This window comes from Dromaius novaehollandiae, chromosome 15 (genome assembly GCF_036370855.1).
Source record: "Dromaius novaehollandiae isolate bDroNov1 chromosome 15, bDroNov1.hap1, whole genome shotgun sequence".
Lineage (NCBI taxonomy): Eukaryota > Metazoa > Chordata > Aves > Casuariiformes > Dromaiidae > Dromaius > Dromaius novaehollandiae.
In genome coordinates this window covers 12867682-12894229 of record NC_088112.1, presented here as the reverse complement: position 1 = coordinate 12894229, position 26548 = coordinate 12867682, and the positions used below count along the sequence as shown (strand labels likewise).

General features: G+C 44.2%; 1 long non-coding RNA gene across 1 annotated transcript in view; it reads left to right on the top strand.

Moving 5' to 3' along the window:
• Positions 1-26548, top strand: part of LOC112994308 (uncharacterized) — a 27986-nt gene continuing 1438 nt past the window's right edge. Inside the window, exons 1-2 of the long non-coding RNA XR_003261925.2 lie at positions 1-113; positions 13131-13356. This is a non-coding gene — a long non-coding RNA (uncharacterized LOC112994308). The remainder of the gene's footprint in view (positions 114-13130; positions 13357-26548) is intronic.

Genomic DNA, 26548 nt, shown 5'->3' with positions numbered 1-26548 from the left:
GCCACGAGGAGGGAGGACAGGATAAGCTACAACAGGCACCAACAGAAGGCTGTCGGACCCATCCCAGTGTTTCTTTTTCTTCATACCTCCAAGATAATTAAACCTGACAAGAGGTGAGGGACAGAGATTTCTTTTCAGCTAGGAGGGTGCTCTGTTACTTCTGTTCCCTTTTGGCTGGTTTCCCCAGTGGGGGCTGGATTCTGTCCCTTTTTCAGTGGTGTAACTGGCTCATTGAGACTGAAGTAAAATTCTCTTCAATGGGAAGTAACAGTGGCAGAGGCAGACGTGGAGCAGACAAATGCCGGCCACTATATTCTGTCTTTACAGGATTGGGAATATATCTATTTGCTCATCTGCTAAGAGCTTCCCACTCATGATGCTGTTCCTAAACACAAGAGAAAGCCAGGTTTGTGCTTACTTTTATGCCAGGTTCCTGTGTACAGGTGAGAGGGAACTGGGTGTCTCACAGGCTCCCGCTGCAGCCTCTGTATGCTATAATTCAAGAGCAAGATGTTGAAGAAGGTCTGTGAACACGCTTACTGCAGTAACCACCAGCCCCCTGTTGTCCTGCTATCGAGTGCCTCCTCTCCAAGAGGAACCAGCGTGGAACAGGATTCGCAAGCCTGCTCCATGCTAGCTGGTATTCATAAGCCCACTTACAAGTTTTTGGAGAAAAATCAGCTTTGCAGATGTGCGCCACTAAGCTCCAATGACTTTGGTGTTGGTTTTCCATTCCATTGGCACACTCGTATTTACTTTTTTGCAACACTTGAGGTACATTTTTTCTGTCTTCCTCTCTGCATCTGTGAAGTAGGCAAAGCAATTTTCTGTTTGAATTGCTTCTGGGGAACGCACATTTAAAGCCATATGCATGTTTGGAAGGCATATTAAAGACTTAAAGGGTCATCTTAGGGATCCAGCTGTACCACAAGTCCTCCAGTATGTAAAAAAAAAAAGAGGACACTAATCTGGATGGGTTCTTCTGATCTTTGGAGGAAAGAAAAGAAGAAATTAGTTTTATTTGCAGCAGTTTTTAGTTGGTTATTATGGAGAACTTTCTAATTGCGAGTTCTTTGAAAAAAGCTTACAGAGGCTTTTGACAGCAGATTACACTATCACCTGTCAAATGCTGGTGTATTGGATCCTGCAATAAAAAAAGGAAGGGACTTCATGACCTCTTGAAATCTCTTCCCACTCTCTCCTTCTGACCTGATCTCCCATGTCTGGCTAATTAAGCAATGCTTCATTGACCTCGGGGAGTATGTAAAGACTTACGTCTGTTGAGATCTGCTTCTGTGAATGTGAATTAGACTTGTAACCAGTTGTGGTGGTTAGACAAGGTTTATGTTTACCTTCAAGATGTGGTAGTCCTGTTTAATAGCCTTTTAGTAAGACAGTTATGTTCCCCTTGCAACTAGTATGGGCTAAGGTAGGACTAGCAAACCTGGGAAATTATTTGTTCTTGGAATACCTCTTGTTGCAAAATGAGCTTTAAAAAACAAGGCTAGTGTCCCACAAAGCTTGGATTATGCTATTTTGAAGGTCAGTTGAAATATTTGATCTTTTTCATAATGTAAAATAAATATTGGAAAGAAAAGTCATATCACACTGCTATTGGAGCAGTTGAAGTGTTCCTTCTTGACATTTTTGGAATGGAAGAGAGATGTTAGCAAGATGTTTCTGGGATGGTCTGTGTTTTTCTTTAATGAAAAATCATTAGCAAGCAAATGTCCACAGAAGGTCTGAACTTTAATGAAATGGCATTTTTCAGATAGCAAATGTTTTACAGCAACTTACTGTTATCTTTTTGGCAGTTAATCAGCATACCCTTTCTGTGCAGTGGATGATATGCCCTTAATCCTGCCTGTATGCTTTGATCAGAGCATCCTGGTGTTTGGTCTCAGACAGCATCCCAGAACACATCACTCTGCATCCTGCTCTGTGCCTCATTCCCAGGAGTGTGTTGCTCTCCTGAGATGCTCTGAGAGAACTGCATAAGCTTTCCCAAACTTCACTAGTGCAAAGGGTTTTGTGCTGGCCTGTAAATAAAAGTGAGTTGCATCTTTAGACTTCAGTTGGCTGTAGCCTCAGTGCTAGCAGAAAGCGGACCCTGAGGACCAGCACAAGAGGTCTGTGGTCAGATGCTGGAGCTGGGGTGAACCCCGTGGACTATTAGTTAGTGGCTTCCTGTGGAGATCTGGTATAATAGCATATGTGAGTTATAGCTGTCCTCCCCATGATCATGTCTTGTTGCAAAGCCTCAAATTAGAAATGGGCTGGCTGGGACATATTGGGCAGATTAGAAATGTTCTGCACTATTACGCATCAGAGAGAGAGAAAAAAAAGACCTGTATTTGTATGTATGTAAAATCTGGTCAGGTTGGTATCTTTTCTTACTGCAGCTGTATTGTGCCCGTTCCTTGCTGTGCTATCTGTGACTGTTGAGCGTGATGCTGATTGCCCATTACTTGCCTGCTGATCACTGAAAACATAACTAAGGTGTTATTATAAGTCTGTTTTCTCTAATTTGGAAAGAATAACATTAGTAAATTGATATTAAATAGAGATTCAAGACAGTTACAGCTCCAAGTGTGATCACTGCTTATTCCTCTGAAAATACTGGGTAGAAGATACAGTCCTACATGCCAGTATGGGCGGAGCAGATTTGGGTCTTAATCTTAGTCTTTCTCTGGGTGAGAAAAGAGAAGAGCTTGGTGGAAAAGGCCATCTGAGCCCTAGAGGGCAAAGCAAAAAAAAATGCAATCAGTGGAGGTCACCAGCGAGCAGGAGGCTGCCAATGGAAGCTGCTGGGTGAGGGTTTGTTCACTGCCACACTCATTTTCACTCCACTGTGAAATTATTTAGAAGCAACGGTCTTCACAGTATCACTCAGAGCCCATCATTTCCCCAGGGCTGCTATGAGAAGGGATGAAGTGAGCTGCAGGCCCTGAGGACCGGTGACACTGTTCATCTTCAGGCTCCCAGGGCCAGGCAGGTTGCAATGCACTCCCTGGCTGGGCATGGCTGGGCACCAGCAAAGCCACTGGTGGTGTGGGCAGGCACTGTCCAAAATTAGCCTGCTCTCAGCTGGCTGGAGCTCACCTTGAATTTGTTGCAAGCATCCTATTCTGCTTTCATTCACCCAGTGTTCCCAGAGAATTGCAATGCAGAGATTCCCTGGCTTGCAATTGCCAAGCACCTTCCTTACTGGGGTAAGCATGGTCAAAAAGCACCAAGCGTGCTGTGTTTTCAAAGGAGGTTTTCCCTGAAAGTCAGGTCTATGTATGGGCCAGACAAAAATGCCTGTCTGATACTCAGCCTGCAGACCCAGATCCCTGTGGCTGGAGCAGACCTACGTTTTAGTGTTTCTGCTGCAGGTGGCACTACTGTTCCTTTTCTTCTAACCATCCCAAATCTGAAGTGATGAGTTATTTGCCATGGTCGAAAGGGCAGCAGAAAAGCCTGACCAAATTTAACTAAACCAGAAGGGCACAAAAAGGATTTTGAACAAAATGTGAGTGACTTGCTTGCCCTGCCCATCCCTTCTCAATTACTGAGAGCAAATAACTTGCATGTAATGGCTATGGGGGGAGAGGCATGGAGTGGAATCAGAAAAGTCCTTTTGGCAAAACCTGTGAGCCTCAGACAGAAAAAGAAGATGAATCTCACAGTGTTTGCACAAACATCGTGTGTGCAGGGTTGCCTTGGGACTTCACAGCTGGCCTCGCAGCCAACTCTGAGCAGCAGCAGCCTGACATGGTGTTTGATGCTCACACTTTGCACCCTTGACTTGCAGGAGCAGCTGTCCACAGCACCAGTCCCTCGGAATACATGTTAACAGGTTTATCATAACTTCTGTAAGGCTATAATGAGAATTAGTGCTCTTAGCAAAAGCCTGATGTGCTGGAGGTGTGATGCAGGAGATTGACAGGACTCATCACGGGTTACTACATACCTGGGTGATGTCTATAGGATAGTCAAGGGCAGATTTCCCCAGCAGAATGTGGGCAGCCAGTTTGAAAAGTGTTTAATTCCATTTCTTAAAGTCTATCCAAGTGAAGCTTTGTTCTCCCTTTCTATCAGTGTTGGGGAAGAAGTCATTAGTAGTTAATGGAGAAAATGCAGTTATCAACTATGTATTCAGGTAGCAGCAGGGAGGTGGTGGGACCTCTTCCCACCATCCCAGAGAAGTCATCAAGGGAACACTGTTTGGGCTGGTTCCACATGTCCAAAACAGTCCAACAAATCATAAAGAGTTCAAGAAAGAAAAATATGAACTGGAGGCCTCAATGTGAGGGGCTGAAGAAGCTAAGACACTTACTTATTTTATCCAAGGGAAGGTTAAGAGGTGACCCAGTCACAGCCTAGAAGTAACAACAGCAGGCAGAATAGTTTTTTTAATCTAAGGGAAAGAGTGTGAGTAAATTTCAAGGGCTGTAAATTGAAGCTAGATAAATCCAAATGGGAAATAAGACATGTGAAACCCCATTCAGTAGTTACCCTGGGCAGGTAACAGGACGGTACAAGCAAGATGTACTTCTCTCTTATGTGCAACACCATGTGCACTAATCTAAAAAGCCCATAAAAATCTTCCTGTAATTTAGCTTGATTCCATGCAGTACAGGAAGAGTAAATAGAGAGGAAAAGTATATGGATTGAGCTGATGGAAATTTACTTTAGACTGATTGAAACTGAGGTGACATAAAGCAGATGGAATTTTTTTCTCACCACTGCTAGCTTAAGGAAATGAAGTCTTTCATGATGATCCAATTTTTTTATTAATTTTCATATAAAGAACACAAAATATTGTGGCTGTGAAAGAGCTGAATATGAAGCAGAAATAAAATATGTACAGAAAGCAGGATAACTGACAGGTTTAATGCATTTTCAATTTATATGTGAATATAGACACAATTCCCCCTGCATAAACCAAACACCTAGCCACAGGGTATAACATGGGACGCATAAGATCAAAGCCATGTGCAGCGCTTGAGCCAGAGAAAGGGAGAGAGCCCAGTGCCTTCATGGCACCGGGCGGGCAATGCCCACTGGCGTCGTGGATCAGCGCCTGCCTCCCTCCATGTCCGTCTCCGCAGCAGATGTCTGACTTGCTCAGGAGCTGACAGGCACAAACCTTTGGTCTTTTTGTGCTGCTTTTCAGCAGTCTGTAGCGCTGTCATCATCAGCAACTTGTTGTGCTAGAATCGGAGAAATTGCCAAGGCTGCGGCACTGATGGTAACGGGCAGACGCCTCCCCATGCCCACCTGGGTGGGAGGCGGCTGGAGGTGAAGCTGGTGTGGCCGGCGCGCGGCTGCTTTCTAACAGCTCCCAGCTGCTCGGGTGCCCCTTCAAGGCTATTTCAAGATTGTTCAAAATTGCTCCAGGCTCAGATCAGGTCCTGTTGCCTTCAGGTGCACCAGGGCCACAGAGCCACCCTCACTGCCCTGTGCTGCACACGCTTCACCCAGCTAGAGAGAGCGAGGGCTTCGGCTCACTAGAGCACAGCAAATGACCCAGAAAGGGAGAGAGAGTGAATGCGAGAGAAAGAAACAAAGAAAGAGAAAGAAAGTGAAAGAGAAAGAAGGGAAGGGAAGGAGAAGAAAGGAAGAAAGAAGAAAAGAAAGAGAAAAAGAGGAAGAGAAAGAGAAAGAAGAGGAAGAGAAAGGGAAAAAGAGGAAGAGGAAGAGAGAAGAAGAGGAAGAGAAAGAGAAAAAGAGAAAGAGGGAAAAAAATAAAAAGGGAGAGAAATACACATGCACATAGAGGACCAGAGGCGGGGAGAAAGTGAGGCAATTGCTGTGCTCCCATCAGTAACCTGTCAGATCCCCAGGACGCCTGGCTGTGCGCGACACAACCTTATTAACTGCTGGGGTGACCAAGTCGTGCAGCTGCCGGTGCCCTGGTGCGGGAACTTGTGCTTACACCGACTTTCTGGGGCCTCTCCTCTACCAAGGCTTTTTTGGAAGTTGCTTAGCTGCACAATGCAGTGAAACCTCATTAGGAATAAGACCAGCTCTCCATAAAGGATAAGTTCTGATGAGTGGGTCTTTTCTCTTCTGCTTGAGCTCCCATAAAGGCTTCTTGAATTAATTTGATTTAAGCACCAACAAAAGCCTCTCAGTCAGCTCTGCACTCTCCTTTCCCACACGGCTGTTTATAAGGATTTCACTTTTCTACCTATGTTTTTCAGCACAAAATTAATAAATATTCAGCAGATACCAGCAGGGCCTACTGCAGCTGCTCTTCCTTCCTACTAGATGGCTATTTTCTCCCGTGTCTTTTTTAACCAGGGCCTGTCCTTGCACAGCACTGAGCTCTCCTTGGGCTAGAATGGACCCCGAAGGCGTCAGGCTGGCTGCTTCCTCGCTAGATCTGGTAGGTGCCTGTAACATCCTGAGAAACTAAGGTTGTGCCATACCTAGAGAAATATATATCCAAGGAAAATGGACTAGGAATTTCCCATGGCTTTCCAGGCATTTCCCAGTCTAGAACCTTTCTAAGGCTCCCAGTGAGTTTCTATCAATATCTCCGTCTAGATCCTTTCTGGAAGCTGCTTTCTAGGAATTTCCTACAGCTTTCCAGGGATACCTCTATCCAGAACCTTTCTAGGACTTTCCCATGACTTCCAAGAGTTGCTTTCCAGGTAACCTGTGAGATAGAAAGTTTTTGGGAATTTCCTCAGCTTTCTGGGAATTTCTCACTCTAAAGTCCTAGGAATTTACCCACTGCTTCCTAGGAATTTCTCAGGCTAGAAGCCACTTTCTAGGCAATTTCCTGCTATTTTGGGGGAATTTTCCCAGTGTCTTCCTAGGACTTTTTCCAGGGGCTTTTCAAGCAACTTTTTAGGAATTTTTGCAGTGATTTTTCTCAGAATTCTCACTCTGCTTTCTAGGAATTCATTAGATGCTTTCTAGGCAACTTTCCCACTGCTACAGGATTTTGAAGCTTGTTTCTAGGAATATTTCTATTGCGTTCTGCAAATTTGCCCTGCGTCATTTAGGAATTTTCCTGCTATTTTCTAGGAATTCATTTACTGCTTTCCAGGATTTTTCACATAGCTTTTTAGGAACTCACTTGGTGCTTTCTAGGAATTTGCCCTTCGCTTTCTGGGAATTCTTTCGTTGCTTTCTAGGATTTCCCACTGCTTTCTAGGAATTCATCAGTTGTTTTCTAGAAGTTTCCTACTTTTTGAGGAATTTTCCCAGTGCCTTACAGGAACTTTCCAGTTGCTTAGTAGGATTTTTCCCACTGCTTAACAGGAGGTCACATGGTGCTTTCCAGGAATTCAGCCTTTGCTTTTTGGGAATTTTTCTGTTGTTTTCTAGGAATCCCCTCTCCCCCTTTGCTTTCTAGGAATGCCATCACCTTCAAGGAATTCACCAGTTGCTCTCTAAGAATTTCAATGATGTTTTCTAGGAATTCACCCTGTGCTTTCTAGGAATATGCACTGTGCTTTCCAAGCAATTTTCCCACTGCTTTCCAGGAATTTAGCCTGTGCTTTAGGAATTTTCTTGCTCCTTCCTAGGCATTTTCCTACTGCTTTCTAGGATTTCATTGACTGTTTTCTAAGATTTCACCTGCTGCTTTCTAGGCAATTTTCCTGCTTCTTTCTGGGAATTCACTAACTGCTTTCTACAATTTCACCCTTTGCTTTCTAGACATTTCCCCACTGCTTTCTAGGAACTTCTCCTCTACTTTCTGGGAATTTGCCCAGCTGCCTAAATTCATTTTGAGGTGAAAACACTGTGAGCCACTTCTGGGTCTGCTCACATTCCCTCACAGTGCTAATGGTGTCCTGAATAATAGTACGTCCCATACGTGGCCATGTAAAGCAGACCGAGGAGACAAGGAAACAGAATGGAAAGGAAGATATGGCAACTCTTACATTTACAGGGTAATGATTATAACTTGAATCTGCTGTTGCAATTTCTGCCTGTATTATGTCAAAGATGAGATTTGAGGAGGAATGTGAGTGAGGCCATGGTAACTTTCTCAGTATTAACTGAGCTGAAGCAGCTTGCAGCCTGTGATCCTCTCCTCCTGTCCAGCAATATCATGGAGACAACTCTCTTGCTACATGGTGTCCATCGCTGTTCTCACATGCTCCCACTTTGAGGAGCCTTCCCAAGGAGAAATTTCACAGGGTACATGCTACTTACCAAAGTGGTAAAACAGCTGTAATAGTTTAAACAATGTTATAACTTTTCAAGAGATACCAGCCCTTTTCTTCTTCCTGCAATGCCCTCCTCAGACATTCTCTTTAAGCGTTACCACTGTAGTCTGTAGAGAATTAGCTTTTTTTCTCCTCCCTATGGGAAGTTGTAAGTGAACAGCTGGATTGCATCCAGGAACTGAGAATACGAGCATTTGCATAATTCCTTATTTTTTAAAAGTTGATTTTTCCAATAGACCAACACTTAAAGGAGTTTTGCAATTAAAATTGCTTATGTTCAAATGTGGTAACAGCCATGCACATTGCAGCCTTTCTGTTTGGCACAGCACTGATGAATTGTTAGGAAAAAGAACTGATTCACTTTACTAAATTAGAACTGGTGCCACAGGCACTATGAATGTTAACATGCATGTAATTATGCAAAATATTTGTACTTTTATCTACTTTAAATATGGTACAAGTGTACAAGACATAGGCTGCAGGATAAAACATCCACAACCTTCTTGAAAGAAAAAATTCTTATCATCTCCTTGGTTCCTACCAAAAAAAAAAAAAAAAAAAAAAAAAAAAGGTACAGAGACAGGTTTCATATTCTGTAAATCTGCTTTACGTAGCATACCGTCAGACAAAAATAAAGCAAAATGCAGGGTCTGGGATCACCTATTTATTAATGGGAACAGCTTGTCTGCTGTGCAGGGAATGCTGTTCCTTTGGCTGCAGGTGTGACCCATGCAGCCAAGGGAAAACAGGCACTTACCATTCTTTCATGTGAAATAAGGCATGACAGTAACCATGAAGTCTGCATGAGGAAATGGAAAAATAAAATGTGACCTAGATAAATGATATATGGACATGTCAGGCACAGCTAACAGCCCCTTCCTTCAGATTGTTTGCTAAAGAGGAGTCCTGGGGGGGTTTTTTCAGCCATTTCCAGGTAACAATCACCTTATCCACAGTGCCAGAAGACAGCTCACCTGTCTAAAGATGCTCTTAAAACATCAGAACAAAGTAAGTCACAGGTAATGTCATGGCAGAGGTGCCCCCATGATTAACCCGTGCAGCCAGCTGGCTTGGCCTTCTTGTCTCTGCAGTAGGACTTGACAGCAGGACAAAGCAGGTAATGGTTCATGGAGAGAAACCAGCACTTTTCACCCTACACTCTTCACTAAGGTTGAACTAATTGAAGGGATAATCCTGCTTAGAAATGATAGTGTACCTGTTCCACTTGTATTCACATACCTGTGGCAGCACTGAAATCTTTGCAAGTATGTAACGCCATTGGATTCATACTTCTCCCTGTCTATGAAAAAGCTAAATCTCAATAGTTTCAATAATAAATCATCCCACATGCTCAAAGCTGCCAAACACATTGTAGAAATTACCCCAGATATACCATTTTACTCACAGCCATTTAAGGTTTTAATCTGAGTTACCTTATGTTTGGGGAGCAGGGGTGGTGGTGGGGGTGTTACTCCCAGAACACTAAAGCTGTGCTTCAGTACTTGTCAATTAAAAGGTGATTTCTCAAAGGAGAGACTTTCTTAAGATGGGTTGCAAGGTCAGTCACACTTATTTTTAACAAAAAAAGAAAAAAAAAGAGGCTTTTGAAAAGGATTCTGATTAGCAAAACTCCTGTTGCTTCTTTCTGGTTTTATAGCTACTTTTTAGAAGACATTGCTACTTTTTCCTGCTCATTAGTTATCTGAGAAACTTCATGCCTATGCTCAGATAGATATTTGACCTTTTTGCATTAAAAGTTGTTCAGGTAGCAACTCCTTAAACAGAACAAGCTCTTGCCTTCAGTAAGCTGAACCGTGGCTGATGTATCTATAAGAACCATCACAGCTTGGAGAGCGAAAACCCACAGTCCTGGGAGGAATGCTATTAGTTTATCAGGCTTGAGGAGTCAATGACACTTCATCAATATTAACATGGTTCTGCAAGTCAATGCCCAATACCTTTACTTATACTCCAGGAAATAGTTTGAGACAGCTGAATATAGAGATTAAATTCCTCCATGGGCTCAGTGGTATAAATAAATTTTGACGGGTCATTCACCTTTCTACTTCCGTGAACAGCCATTGGAGAGAGATGTCACTAATGAACCATAAAGGTCTTAGTTAACCCCAAAATATCTCCAGAGCTTTGTATTTTGCGAGGTTATAGGCTGAATCCCACTATAGAAAGGGGGTTGTTATTTCCTTTTAACATACAATCTGAGTACCAACTCCTAATACTGTTATTGTCAGCAAAGGAAGTAACAACCTCATGTTGCGCTGGTCTGGACAGGTTCTTCTGTACAAGAACAGAATTAAGTTTAAGGGACCTCTACTGTCATCTGTGATAGAATCATGATTTAGCCCTTATATATTCTGAGATTCTTTTTTTAAAAAGAAAGCAAAAATTGGTGATTCCAAAGCACCAGACTGTTGCTAGCCAGTAAAGCTGTATTCTAGCCCATCTCCTAATCCATCTCATTCACAGAATCATCAGCTAATCCTTAGTACTGGTTATGATGATGTACAAAGCTTTAATGAAGCAATTTTGTTTTCAGATAGTACATTAGACTGAATGGGTTTTGCTGTGAATACTTTACCACTCAGCAGAAACAGTCAAGTTAAAGTGAGAAAAAGCAATAAGTGGGATGTAAATATAACAGCCATGGGGCATCAGTGTTGTTTGCTGTCTCCCCTTACCAGTAATGGTCTCAGCGCAGATGCTCCCATGTCCATTGCAGCTAAGGGCTCTAGGCTTTGCAGGTGCAGCATGTGCTGTTAGCTGTGTAACTAAGGAGAACCTCAGCATTAAATTATTGCTCAGATCTGCTAATACAAATGTGCTGTGGCATTTGCTGCTGACCCTGGGATCTTTCCCCACCACCCTTTTGCCATGTGTTTTGGAACAGTCTTAAAGCAAAAGGCAATTACACTTGGTTGGAAAGGACCTTTTGCTGCTAGCTAAACTGTATTCAGATAAAGGTTTTGGTGTCCAGCCTTGTCTAGAGCGTTTCTTTGCCTTAAGCATCTTTGGGAAATTACTGACCATTAAAAGACTTTGGATTAAAGGAGGAAAGAAAAAAAAATTCTTCAGTGGATCTCTGGGGTTTTTTTTTCTTTCTTTCTTCTCCTTGGAGATTTCACTGCTCTGAGTTGATCATGGTATTAGAAAGACTCTAAGTGCATTTCTGACACAGATTGCATCCATTCTCACTGGAGCTAGTAATAAGCAAGGGTGCTAATTTCTAATTTGAGACATGGCTTTGAAAGAGGTTTTAAGACTGCTCTACTCACGCTCTTCTGTACTTTCCTTATGCTCTCAGCACAGAGTTTCTGTCAGTTTTAACTGTAAAGACTTCCTATAGCAGGCTGTAGCACACAGTCCCTTGCACAGGAGTTTGAAAACACATGTCATTCAGCTCAGGCTTGCTAAAGAGTTTCTCCAGCTGAGCCTCCATATTTATCTGTCTTAGAACATGCGGCGGTTATCCCAGGGGTTATGAACAGCCATTTAGCAGATGCTGCTTGGCACATTGCTGCCCCTCAGCAGAAGGATACAAAACTCTTGGTGAAGAGGGGATAAGAGAACAGACAGTCCTTGAGGTTTCCAAGCATGCTTTTTTGTTCATACCTTCCCATCAGCCTGACCTTAGTAGTTTTCTCCCTGTCTCACTATTTAGTGGCAAGCAAAAATCGTGTTTGTTGGAGAATCATATAGTAACTCACAAACACTTCTATCTTCACAAGGAGTCTTTGAACCATGCCCACAAGGTGATGCATATGAGGTCTGCCATCTGGAAATGTGCCCAGGCTGTGCTGCGGACAGCAAGGGAGAGACGTTCTGGCTGGGACATAATTCTCCCTTTTTCTCTCAGGAACCCCCTGCTGATTATGACATGCCTCTTTTAAAAGATATGTTAAGAAAGTTAGGTCTTGGCACCTAGTACCTTTTTTTGCATTACTTTCCAAATCTCATTTACTTGCAAATGAGTCTTGCAAACATGTAATATTTCCTGTTTCCCAAGCTGTCTTCCGACTTTTAATAATGTCTAAAAAAAGGAGCTCATTAAAACTGGATAGTCCTTGGCAAAGGGAGTTACAAGACTCTTTTGGCTCTGTGCTTCTGGGTCTGTTTTGTCTTAGATGATAGTTACACTCAGATCTTTTTCTGCAGGAATTTTTCTGAAAAATCAAAAAACAAAGTCAGAATAAAAGGAGTTTTTGCTTTTTCTCAGCTTTGTGAATTATGAAACCAAGGATGTTGGATGTATAGTAGTTATGATTTCTTATTTTCCCAGGCAAAGTTTAAATTACTGTGAAGCTCAGTTCTCTGATCAGTCAGTCTCTGTGAGTTCTCAGGTTTAGCTCAGCAGCCTGTGGAAGACACTGATTTCAGCTGTCTCCCTACACAGTGACAGATGGAAGGATCACCTCAAGCTGCCATACTGCTGAATCCTCTTCTAGATTGAGGGAAAAGTTGTAACAAGTCCAATCTCAGAAATGGGCAGGGAGCAGGAACCCAGAGTCTATTTGTGGCCTAGCAGAGCATGCTAGTAGCTCCACCATCTTCACAGGTCACCTTTTGGTGACTGCCACTTGACAGCACTGAGGAAGATGTAGGGCTGGAAAAAAGTGTTCAGCGTCTGAAGCAGAACTAACTCTTTTTACTAAGGTCCTCTTTATTAACTTCTGTGAGACCTTATATAAGGGGTTATGGCAGGGAGGCTACTGCCAGATGGTGCCCCAAAGAGTGCATGGGGAGCCTGAAGGATCAAGAGATGTTTTAGATGTGTGAGTGTGTGCATATGTACTTGTGCAAAGGGTTGGTTTGTCGTGGAAAGGCATTTTAACTTGCTTAGAAAAGGAAAATGCTTTTTTTAAAGACAAAAACAAAAAACAGAGGGAACATTCATTTCATTCAGTCACTAATTCATTTCATTTCATTCATTTGCTAATTCAGCTACGGGATCACATAAAGATGAACTGATGCCTGCTGGAGAAGCTTATGAAAATTCATTTAGCAAGCCAAAGGAGGCTGCTCCCCAGTCTGGTAGGTGCTGCACACTTCCCTGCCCTGGGCCCTGAGACTGGAAGCTGCTGACTGCCTCCTACGATCAAAAATGGTGAGAAGTACTGGATCCTTGATGGGAATTGGGACCTGTGTGTCTGACCTTAGCGATGTCCAGGTAAGTTGTCCTTGTGGGCTGAACCAGGGTGGAAGTCAATGTTTTAAGGAGCACTGCTGTAGCATGTTCCATTATGTGATTTTACAACTACTTTTTTTTATAGTCAGGATGGGTAAGTGATGGTGATTCCTTGGCACTGAGCTTTAGAGCCTGTAAGTATTGTCTTCATAGTCAGATCCTTTTGAGATGCCTCAAACATTCCCTGGAACAGATGTGCCCAGAATCACTCCTGACCTCTTAGAGCATTTAGATGCTGTTTGAGCAAGGTGAAGACTACAGTGTGTGTCCACCAGAAACTAGGACACGAGTCAAGGAAAGAGACTAGTTATAGCTGGGTGAAACAGTGCTCTTCAGACATGGTATCTGGCTGTTGTTTCTTTTTTTTTTTTTTTTTGGAAGGTAAAAGCTGAATGAGGTGGTTTCCAGGAGCTATTTTCAGACTTGACCAACAGCAGCAACTGCTGTTGGGAAAGGAGGGCCCGCAGTGAAAGTCTTTAAGTACTGACTACCGCACCCTTGAGCAAGGTATCCAATTTTTAAGCTAGAAGGTCAATACACAAAGATTTAGCTTGAGAACTGTCTTCCAAGTTCTTTGTATTTTTTTCCTATGCTATGGTTGGGTGATAGATTTTGTCAGTCATGAAATCTGTTGTAAATCCCAGAGAATTATTGAGAAAGAAGCAGTTTGTAGGTCATCATGAAACAGCAGCTTATTCAGACTCGCTGTATATTTACAGCTCCTCCCATTAGGAGTTTGCCTATTTGAATTAGGAGTCAGGGTGCATAGGAAAACTTCTATCTGTGTTTTCTACACAGATTTGGGTCAACTCAAGAGAAGCAGGGAAACTCAGCTGAGCAGTGCCTAATATACAGGGGAGGTATTTGATTTGTATTGACTCTCATAACTAGCTTTAGCTGCAATATGTGATTCAGATGGGAGACTATCAAACCTCTGTGTCAACATCTCAGTGGCAATGATAAAAAAGAAAGGAGGAGCGACTACCACAGAGAGCAAGCTCTGGAAATAATCCTTCACAGTGTGACTTTCTACATTGCTAGACAAAGAGGGAGCAACTAATTGGAGCATTATTTTTCTAACAGAAGTTCACATTTTGCTCTCAGTTACATGTCTGCAACTGCATCAAAGTAATTGGAATAACACCTCCAGCAGAAGAAGTTCAGATACCATGGTGATGAGTACTAATAGAGAGACAGGCTAGATACATCAAGATGCATAGATGACAGATTGTCTCAGATAAATACATTTTAGAAGTCAGAAAGATATCCACCTGCAGCTTACTTCTGAACCAGACATCAAAACAGCTTTAGAAGTCTTCTACCTACACAGATGTTCATTCGCAGGAATTTTAAGTTTGTTGTACTAACGTTTCAGAGACCCAAATTCTGTTTTCCTTGATGTCAACAAAAATTTTACAATTATAAATTGTGATCTCAGTTATGAAGTCTCACTTACTACAGGAGATTTAGACACTATACATTTCTACCACATCAGCTATATCATTAGAAAGAATTTTTAATGTGATATTTTTAAAGATGTGCAAGTCATGAGTTTCCAATTAGGCTAATGACACCTGGATGCTAGGACTGGAACACGGTGAGAAAATCTGTAGGTAAACCTAACCAGCATGTCTATAAATGTTTCATTGCTGTGAATATTTGCTGAAGATCTGTTCCCCAGGCACTAAGAACAGAGGAAAGAAATAGATTTTTAAAATTCCCTTTTATATTTTTCCCAGCTAACATTCAAATAAGATTAACAAAACTGTTCTTGAATTTTGATTTTTCTTTTCTTTCCTCAAAACATGTGGAACCAGCTATTAGGGAGTTTAAATGATCAAACTTGTGATTTTTCTATGCAAGGCTGAAGTGGAAATGAACTTTGCTCTCTGAATTGTATCCCACATCTCTGGAGGGAAAAATTACTGTATCTGGGAGGGAAGTGGCCTGACATGCTCAGAGCAAAAATCAAACCGGTTTATATGCAGGCCACTGTATGCCTGCCAAAATCTAGATAAGCAGCTCAGAGGCGGCCTTATACAATATTCCCATAGAGTCTGCAGGAATCTCTCTAGGCAGTTTAAAGGGAGCTGGTTTGGACCTTGAACTTCATGATTTCTTCACTGGTGTTCTCTGAAAAAAGAGAGCTCAGGAGGTCAATTAGAGGATAAAAAGCCTCTTACAGTAGACCAGTGAGTGTTAATACCCATGGCTGGAGGTGTATATTGGGTATATGTGCAGTGTGCTGTCTTGACTACCTGGACTTCAGCCCAACGTGATGAGCGGGATGGGGCTATACAACCCTCTAGGACAACAGCTGATTCTCCTTTCCCCTCCTTTCTACCCCCAGAACTGATGTCTTCTTCCACAGAGTATTTACACAGCAAGATGTGCACTAGCAGAGATGTAGCCCTTGACAGAGTTTTGCATCTTTCACTAACAGATTAGAGAGAAGTGCCTACAAAACTGATGCTAGTGAGAGTATTTGCTTAAAATTGCTTGTAAGCACTGATTGATCTATTCATCCATTAACAGATCACTTGCACTGAAATGCAACAGTGTGTTGAATTGTAATGATCTTCAACCATTTTTGTCTGTAAACCTCCAGAGGAAATAATGAAATGCCTTGATTTCAAGTAGCTGAACAATATATCAAAGCTCCTTTCACTGCAGAAGTACTGATGTTCACCCAGAAAATGGAACTGCTGACCTATATATAAAAGCAACATGCATGAATTTTTAGAAGTCAAAGTTTAGATTTAGAAGGGGGATTATCTTTTTTTTTAGTGGACTATGGTGTTAAAGCCACTGCTTGATGTGTTGTAGCTGACAACTAAAATGATATGATCTGACAGCTTTCCCGCCTACATTAGAAGGTCAAATTCCAGAGTATCAGGAATCATTCCTTCTATAATTGTTCTGAGTAAATACAGGTTTCTTTTACCCTAGTCAGTCAGCACATTGCAGAACAAGCTCCAAATAGACATTTCGTTCAGGACTTCAATATAAAAGCCTTTAGATTAGGCATGTTGAGAAGCAGTTTACTTCTTCAGAGATGTCTCAAAGCTCATTCAGTACAAGACTTCAGGGAACATACCTGCTACATATATCTTTTAGTGGAGTCAGGAGGATCTGTCCTTATTTGGCTTTGTTTCATTTCTTCTCCTCAACTTCTACTTTTTCTTGGTTTTGCTTCTGCATTACTTATTGCACAGTTACACTGCAAACAGAAGAGGCTACACTGACCTCTGCAAGACAGTTGTAAATGTGCATTTCTTCTGACATCACAGATACGTGAGCAGAACTAGGAAGGGAATTCTGTATTCAAGGCGTCTGAGGCCTCTTTGTGCTAACTACTTCGCTGTGTCTTTATATTAGAGACTGTCTCCCAAGGAATTTATTAATCCCAGAATAGAGAGGCAGACAGAGATACTAGCTGACTAACGTGGACTTGTTCTAAGCACATACTCGCCTGGACCCTGGGTTCTTGCATTAGTCACAAAGTCAGTCTTCCTCAAGCAGTTTGGCCTGTCTAATCTATCATCAGACTGAAAAAAAAAAAAAAAATCACAAATTTGTCCCAAGCTGCACTTTGCAGGTAGAAGCCAGAAGTAAGTAGAAGCACTTAGCTGAATACTGATGTTTCCCCCTACATGGAAGCTCCTCCAAGTCTGTGCCAGCCTCAGGTACTTTGAAGCCAGCCGTTCCTCCTGAACAGAGCAGCGGATATTGGTGTAACCAAACAAGAAGTTTTAGGGCCCTCAATGGTGATGCCGAGCATTTTTGTCCTACTTAACTATATGTCAGATGTTGATTCCACCTCGGAGATAACTCAAATGCTTCTAAGTTCCTGGGCTAGAGGTGAACTCACCCAGACCAGCCTCAGGGTCAGTAATGTGCAACCTGACATTATCCTCTGTGCTACAATTTGTGTCGCTTTCATATCTAGCCAGAGGGTGAGAGAATTTCCATGTTAAAACCATGTCACTTGCTTGCCTTTACCATTTTGGGGGGCAACTTTTTTTTCTGCTCAGAGGAGTCTGACCTGACAGCTCCAGAATCTACTGTAGGGGATGTCAAGCTGACATTTTCAAACTTCCGCAAGTTAAAGTAAAAATAATCAGAGGCAGGCAACTGCCAATCTTTTGCCAGATGAATGTCTGGAAAATACAAAGTGGCCCCAGAAAAGTTGGTGCACTGAGGCAAATAACAGCTATTTGCTAAGCAAACATTGGTAATTAATGGAGGACTTGAGACTATTGCCCATCAGGATTTCCAAGTGTCTGGCATCTCATTACCTAGTTTACAATTCACAGCCATGTTTGTCACTCAGCGTCAGGCTGAGACAACTGCCTTCGGACACACAGCACAGAGAAACCACAGATAGTACTGTGGCATCTCAAAAAAGAAAGGGAGAAGCAAGCAGTCTTGAGTGGAGCATTGTCTGCCCCCATGATTTTAGGCTCATCTCTCCAGATACTATCTTCCTTCTGCAGCAAGTCCCTAGTTTCTTTGAGGCAGGAGCTAAGCTCAAACCTGTGTTCAAATCTCCACCTCACTCTGCAAGATCAATACTAAAAATCTCTGCTTCTCCTCAGTTGTGCTGTTATTTTTCCTTCCTGCGGAATGAGCCAAGTGTGAACCTGGGAGGTCTCCAGCTCTCCTGTTCCCGGGAGTCTCTGAAAGGATTTGGTAGCTGGAGTCAGACAGGGCAGTGGGGTTTTTCCTTGCCATGCTCTGTTCTTCTTATGACAGTTTATTCTATCTCAGTGTTATCCAAACTAAGAAATGTAAACCAGAGAAATCAGACCTACTCTGAGCTGGCTGCTGAACATCCTGTCAGACCAACCTCCTAATATCCCTCACAGAAAACTTCATTAAAACTCTTCGGATGCATCCAACCTCCATGGACCAGCCTGGGAATTCCTAGAAGCATAAAGGTTTCCTTGGCAACATTTATTCCCTGCAGTTCCATCATAGCTTGGTATTTCTTGGGATGTAACTGGTATTTCTAGGAACTGGCAGTGTTGTTCAAGGCTCCTTGCTCGCTCACTTCTCCCCTACACGTGGGCACAAGGAATGCTCCCTCTGGCCAGAAAGGAGAGAGGTGTGAGAGCCAGTGCTGGAAGCCCTCCTGCTTTGATGTGGTGCCAACATCGCATTAGTCCTGTATGTGTTTTCTCTACTGCATTTAGTTTTTGACTTTCAGCGTCATTAAGGAGGTGAAGGAACTGTCTTTCCCGAGAGCCCCCAGCATGCACAGCTCGGGGTTGGGGGGGGGGGGGATCCCCTGCAGTGAGGTTTCCCACGTCACCAGTGAGGACGCCAGGTTTGAGCAAGGCTATATCTGCCTGACCCAACCCGGGCAGCCGCTCACACCTCACCTGCCCTGCCGTGTTTCCCCATGTGATTTTTGTCACACATACCAACTAAAACTGCTGGTTCAGCCATGCTTGGCAGCACTGAGGCACCCAAAATACGCCTCTCTCGCTCTCTCTCCTGTCTTTCCATTAGGCACAGCTGAATGGAGCATGTTTGCCCCAGGCACTGTTGTGCGTAACCCAGGGTCTATCCAGCAAACCCCTGTGCTTTCTGGTTTGTATGCCAAGCTGCAAAGTGTGCAGCTGAGGAGCAGGTCGGTATTATCACCAGCCCAGCCTGTGGCCAGAAAGGTGGTCTTTGGCAGAGTGACAAGGCAGGCAGGTAGGCACAGCCATAGCTTCAGCTGCTGCAGCTAGATTCATCACCAGCTATGGACTGCTGCACTGGATGTAGGAAATTGTAGGGATTACAGCAGAGGTTATGGAGCTCCATGTATCATTTATCTTTCTGTTTCTGATTGATCAAAATCCTATTTTGACACCATCTTGACATCTGCCATGCAGCAGCAGATGTCCAGAGCCTTGAAGCTTGGCTTCAGTGATCAATAATTAACAGTAGTCACAGCATTTCTTCCAAAGACTCAACACTTGCTCTTCTACAAAGATAAAGAATGGGAGGGCTGGCCTGCCCAGTGCTACCTGTGGCACTTCCCCTTGCAGCATGGGGCTCATATATTCAGCCATCTACTGGGGTTCATTAAATACATTATTTAAGCCTGAAAATATTGCAGAGTGAGGATAAGTTGTGCTAGAAAGAACAGGAGCTTGGCAGGACAATCCTTGCCTAGCCATACTCCCAGCCCGTGCTTTGACTGAGGGCTGGATTTCATTGCATGAGTGGAAACTGTTCCTGGTCCCCGGGAGTCTTGCTCACTTCTAGGGGGACAAGAGGTGCCCTTGACTTCGTGTCCTCTACAGCACTGATTGCCAAAATGGCTGCTAGCCCCTCATCTTAGGCTGCACACAGTCAGATTTAAATGGAGCATCTGTGTAGGGGATGTTTCAGTCGGCTTTAGCCTCTCTCTTTGCACCTAATCAGCCCTTTCATCTTGAGGGAAATCATTGTGGAGAGATGTCAGGATGTCAAAAGTTTTCTGTGCCAACTTCCCCCTCCCAGCTGAGACAGCACTAGCTTCCTGTCTCCAGCAGACTGGGACAGAACCCATCCCATTTTGCACAATGACTGTAATCCTAGCACTGTTTATTCAAGCATGGCCATGCTACAATTAGAGCCAATGGCTTTAAACATCCAAATGATGCCATTGGCAGAGCTTGTGCTCCAGAGAGTGAACTGCCAGCACCTCCTCTATGATTCCTACAGCCTCTTCCCAACCAATAATTGAAGTGGTGTAGTGTGGTCTTGAACCTCTGAAATGCCATGCAAAAAAAGGGCTTTTTCCAGTCTAATCTTTGGCTTTCATATGCTCCCCACACTCCTTCAAGATCCTTTACATTGTTTCTGGATATTTAATCCGAGACAGTTGAATGGACCTACTTTTTCTTCTGAAGGTTTTAAATGCTCACTCCAGGCAGAACAATCTCCTGTGTAAATGCTGGGTGAAGTCCTGAACACTTCCTCCAGAGTCAGCAGGGAAAAAGCTTTTATTCCTGTGTAAATTCCTCTCCTTTCAACAAACAAAAAACCCCCCCTCCAAATCTGTCTCCTGCTGATGAAAAGAAAACCCATCCTGTTCATCCTGGCACAGCTGCATCCACCCCAAGAGGGAGCTGCTCTGCAGCCTGCCAGTGCTGGGTTCATAAGCATAGGCCTCTTCTTTAAAAGTGTGTGAATATTTCCACTGAAATCAAACATAGCCCTGGCACTTCCAGATCAGGAAAAATGATCGCATCACTGGTTCTTTCAGCTATCTTTCTGCTTGCTCCTTCCTGTTTGAAGGGATTTCTTTTGCCTCATCTCACCAAGCAGACTGGCTCCTCTGCATTCAGGGCAAAAGTGTTTCTGATGTGCACGTCCTGGGTGCCATGGCTAATGCAGCCGCCGTGCAGAGCCTGCGGGCTGGAGCTGTGAACTGGCACAGCCAGCAAACACAGACTGGCTCGTGCTGAGCAAGAAGTCTGTCTGCTGTTGTTTTGGTGGAGGATGACTGTGTTTCTCTCTGCTATGTTACAGTGCATTTATTGTATGCATGGAACTCATTCTATCTGAATTGCGTGTTTAACTTCATCCAAGGCTTTTTGCAATGAAAACCAACAGCTTTTAAGTGTTTCCCTCTGTGAGCAAACTACTCCAGGAGATTCCAGTTGGCTTCTTGTATTGAGGAAAGCCAGAGAAATTACATCTAGCGCTGAAATGCAGCGATGTTCGATTTCCTGTGGATGCGATAGATAAATTCCAGCAGTAACAAATCTTGAGGGGCATAGAAAAATCCAAGGTGAGAAATCATTGCCTAATCGATTCGGCAGTTCAGGTAGGAACATTTAGAGTTGCCCATTTGTCCAACTGCAACCAACTAAGTATTTTCCAAGAACATTATATATGACTTGATCTTGGCATAGAGCAAATCCCAACGAGCCTGGGCAGTTCCAGGGTCACTCTGTTGAGATACCCTCAGCAAGTGTGTTCATTTCCAGATTCAGCCAAAAGCAGGCAGCTGAAAAGCAATTCCTTCCAGATTTGCCAGTGTTTCTGGATTTGCAACTGAGGCATTTTTGTCCTGTCTTTTAACTAGCTCGTTCAGGTTCACGCTCCTTCCACACAGGACCATGTGGCTGGCCAGTAGCTGACTGATGGTGGTTTGGCTGACATGGACTGGTAATGATCCATTTCTTTGGGGTGGTAGAAGGTGAATGTAACATTCCTGGCCTCTTTTCAGGCCCTCCTAAGGCAACTGTTTGGTCCCACGGTCAGGAGTGTGTGATGAAGCGTGTTCTCCCTCCATCCTCTAGACAGTAAAATAACACCCCTGAGTCTCAACCATACTCATAAATTATGTGAGTAATTGCAGTCAGGTCAGATGTAGTTGTTTTCTGCAGTCCATGTAATTTTACAGCTGCCTGGCAGTGACCTGTGGTACGTATGACAGCAAAGCCATTATAGCACTAGATCAGCTCAACCGCTGTGACGGTGGACCCCTGCTTTGCAGAGGAGCCAAGCAGGTTGCAGCTTATTCCTGTTGCATCCAGACTTTGGCTGCAGCCAAAAGCACTATAATGTGTGCATCACAGCTTTCAGTTTACTGTCTGCTGGCCAGATGATGGGCCGGTCTGGGCAATGTGCTCCTCACCTAATTATTTTTTATGTGGTGGGATGAAAAAAAGAAAAAGAGAGGTCCTTCTTTAATATGCAATTAGAGGTCACTTTATATGGGCCATGAAATGTTAATGGAATTTAGCAGCTTATAACTGTTTTTTAATTGCAAATAATTCATTGTAACGTACTGAATGCCTTGTTTATCTTCAATTGCCTGCCACCCTCATTCCTGCACCTTCCTTAGGCTTATCTTAAAGTCCTCCTTGTAGTTGCCACGCAAAGCAGGGAGGAAACTCATTTCCAGAGGGCGGTAGCAGAGTGTCTCAGGGCTACTTAAACTACCCTTGGATCATGGCTCTCCCCTCTGCCCCAGCAATGCTCTTTCTCTGGGAATCTGGAGTCTCCGAAGTGCCAAGAGGAAGCTGTGACTATAGAGAGCTATCGTGCTTTCTAAGAGCGGACAAGCTTAGTGAGCTACAGGGCAAATGGGGCTTATTGGTGCCTGAATGCAAACGTTGGAGGAAAAAAAAAACCAAAACCACAACCCTCCCCATCTTCCCCAAACTGTACTGCTCCTTTTTCCATTGTGTATCTTTATTTTTAGCCTTCTCATATTCTTGTTTTAGCCCTGCTGGCTCTTAGTTTTATTCTTCTATTCTCAGAAAGTGAGTGGCCCAAATCAACTCTTCTGAGCCCAGTCTACAGTTTGGATGAATCTGGCTCCAAACCCTCTGCTGTGTTGCCTTTCTCACCTCTCAGCCACAGGCGCCCTGCCAGCTGCTATCTATCTGCCTCACCGGGCTTTTACCTCTCCCCATGATACAAGTTGGATATGTAATGTCTGTGTGCTGCAAAACTGCCAAAAAGCAGGTTTCTCCTTGGCATGTGGTGCTCATCAGTTCTGTCCCACACAAGTATTTCATTTGATGGATACTGAGACCATGAGCCACCTGAGATGGCTTCAGGTCCCGAAGTCAATGGAGAAAGCAGAAAGGGAGGAAAAACAAGAAAAACAGGAAAATCATCTCCTGACTATGTTGTTCTCTGCTGCCCTGCCTGGTCTGCTCTCTTTGGGAGGGAAAGCATCCAGCATCCTCCCACAGCCAAGGTCTGTGCAGGGCTTGAACAGCAAAGGTATCTTAAATAAATCTCTTTCACCTTGCAGGGCAGGTTCCTACCATCAGCTGCAGAGAACTTCTTTAAACTATCATAGTAACTTTCTGCTTTTACCTTCAGTCTTTGCTGGCAGAGGAAATCACAAAGAGCCAGCTCCTCTCTTGCTTTTGGGGAATAACATGGCTTCACCTCATCATTCAGAGCCTACATAGGCACGAGTAGCAATGCTACTCTTTTTCCCCACAGAGAAACGCTGGCTCTCAGGACACAGCATTGCAGTCCCAGCATTGCCCTACTGCCCCATTTGGCTGGCAGCACTGTGCACTACCGTGCTGCGCCTGGGGACAGGGCACAGCCAGGGCTAAGGGTAGCTAAGATGCATTTTCCTTAAAAAAGCAACCATTGTAAAAGTAATTAAGGGAGGGGAGATAAACCACGGTCCACGGTTTAAGGAGAACAACAATTTCATCCCCCTCCTCACTAGAACCAGGAAGACTCTACTGTTGCTCCAAAAATAAATAAAATTCAAAAGCATTTATAAACAGTTCACAGTATTTCCCAGGGGCAAGCTGCAGCAGACAGGAACAATGTTGAGAAGTGTCCTGCCACTCTATTTGCCCAAGTGAACGTGAACTAGCACTAATTACGCCTGGCAACGCTGGTTCCTTTCAAGCCTCTTTCCTATGTTCCCCTGCTAGCTCCCAAATCGCTCCTGCTTCTGCCCCTGGAGTGATCGAAGGCATGTCTCGGTGCTGCCAGGAACCCAGCTGGGTTTGTCTGTGCCTCCGATCCGTGTCCGCGCCGGAGCGATGAGCCACGCGGCAGCTGGTTCACCTAACAGCACGCCACAGCTGCCGGACCAAGACCAGGCCTGCCCGGCTCTTGGCTGCAGTGGCACAGTCAAACTGGGGCGCCAAGCTGAGGAGGAAAAAAAAAGCATTAATTTAATGTCATGCTAAAGGCCATTGCTCATGAGGACTCCGGAGGCCCCTGCATGGCACTGTCGCCACCGCTCGCGCCCCTGCTCACTGCCCCAGTGCGGGCAGCGACAGCCCCTTTTTAGGCAGGCTATCAAGAATTAATCTAAAAGCAAGATGTGGCCTTTATATCTTCTGATTTCTTTGTTCCCTTCATTAGCCTTAAACAGCAGCTTGATGCACTTGTGTTTTAGCGCAGCACATAAATAATGTGGTGAGGGAGAAGGTGAACGCCAGCAAATCCTCCCGTCGGAGCAGCTAAAGCCTCAGCCCTGAATCAGGTGCCTGCAGACCAAAAGCACTTGGGTACATCACCTGGCCTAGGACGAGTGACGAGCGGGCCACAGGGCATTGGGGGTATTAGTGTATCAGGTAAGGGTTTGCTGGGAACTGGATTTTTGCTCTCAAATGTTCTTACGGTGCAACTTGCCACGGGTGCTGTGAAATGACTTACCGCCACAGTAACTATGGAGCGCCTGCACCTCAGGCAGGGCTGCGTTGCAGTTTATGTTTCCTATGACTGCTACCTGTTCATTGCAGATTAATTCATAAATAATTCATCATATGTTGCATTCTGTTCTTAAAAGTTCACTGCGTAGGTGGTAAGCTGTGCATTTTTCTTGGAAGTGACACTGCTTTTGTCCTTTCTTTTGTCTTTGTTAATCTCTGTGTGCGTGCGCGCGCGCACGTGCACACGGCTCCCATATTATTCACAGCCTGCTCGTTGCACTATAGATGGTTTTCTATTAGCATCTTTATAGCAGGTGATGGTTACGTTCAAATCTGATTATTACAGTTCAAGCCGGTCGTGTTGTAAAATCTCTCTTTTGAAATTGTGTTTATTTAAATACCCAAATGCTTTTGAAAGTAGCTCCAGCTAACAGGGAAGTAACCATTATTCAGAAATGCCCCCGCTCCACACCTCGCTCACATTTCCTAAGTGTTATTGTACAAGCCCGCTGGTCCCGGGAAGCAGTAAAAGCTGCGCCAGTGCTCACCCGGGGTTTGGCGGTCGGCTGCTGCTGAGGTGGTTCGCAAGGGCAGCTTGTGCTCTAGGTGGGCCCCCATTAAGATTAACGTGGTCTGATCAGTGTGGACCTCTCTGGGACCAGGGTCAGCTCTACTGCTGCGTACTGCAGCCCTGGGGCCTCCTCGGCTTCCTCCCATGAGAACATCGGCCTCATATAAACAGAAACACGGCACCCTGAGGGCCAGACCAGGTCTGCGCAGGAGCAGTGATGGGCGGAAGAGGGAGGCTCAGGCTGAGAGCGGCAGTCGCACAGAACAGCATCCCTGTTCAGCACACGCACGTATTCTTTCCGGCCTCTTTTTATAGATATTCCCCAATCTAGCCAAATAACTGGAAGAGCTCAGTCATGCCTACGGCTGGCTTGAGCGCTCAGGCCCTATGCCCAGGTTGGAGTTGGCATTTGCATTTAGGCCAGTAAAGTGGCTTTTTTTTGGTCAGAATAGGTGCCGAGCAACACTGAGGTTTTATTGTCTCCTGCCTACTCGTGTGCTATGTTGTCATTTAACATATTTTGCTGCATAGCCTGAGAGTCAGACTGTGGCTTGGGAATGGGGTGACATGGGAGGAAGAGGAGCCCCAGCTTTAGGGCAGCTGTTTTGTGGTGGGAGAAGAGCAGTGCCCCCAGCTCGGCTGCCCCTGGGACGCCCAGGAGGGTCTCCAGCGCCAGCACCAGCCGCGTGGTGCAGCGAGAGGAGCGGAAAGCTTGGCCAAATGAGGTTATCTGAGAGATTTAAGAGGGGGGGTTGTGCTTTTCCCTCCCCACATGCACGCAGTAAATGGTGCAAAGCAGACGGCAGCAAGCATTGCTGAGCGAGGAGGCAGTGGGCATGTTTTCTGTCTGCATTGCTGTGTTTCTCATGAGACTGAAAACAAAGCATGCAAGTAGGAAAAAAATGTCTCTGTAGGTGTGAAAGGGAAAATACCACAGCCGATGCAACACAAGCCTAGCTGTACGACGGGCTGAAGCAGAGCTGTTATGAGAAGGCTATTCACAACCCCCGATTTTAAAAACTGCAGATCTCGTCAGTAATGTGTATTACAACACCCTGACAGTGTGAACCAAATATTTAAAAACTACTTACACACCGCTTTTTATTCTGAAATGACTGCAGAAGAACAGCCAAGCTCTATCTGTTGGCCGGATTTCTTGCTTCCTCCCTATTAAATGAAGGCATATAATTTTCCTCAGGGAGACGTTCGGCATTGGGGCTATTTAGGTCTGAGCCTTCATCACTACATTCAAGAGGATTTTTCCATTCAGTCAAAGGACAGACGAATCAAGGTCACAGCATCAGAGAGAAAAACTGTTAAAAACATACACTTGTCATCACTGATTTTGGACACTGGTCGTAAAAACAATCAGTCTGATTTAACAACTGAACTTCAGCAGCAGCAACTTGTCCATGGTAGATTTAGATGAAAAACACAAAAACCCAGTTGCACGTACAAATGTTAAAAT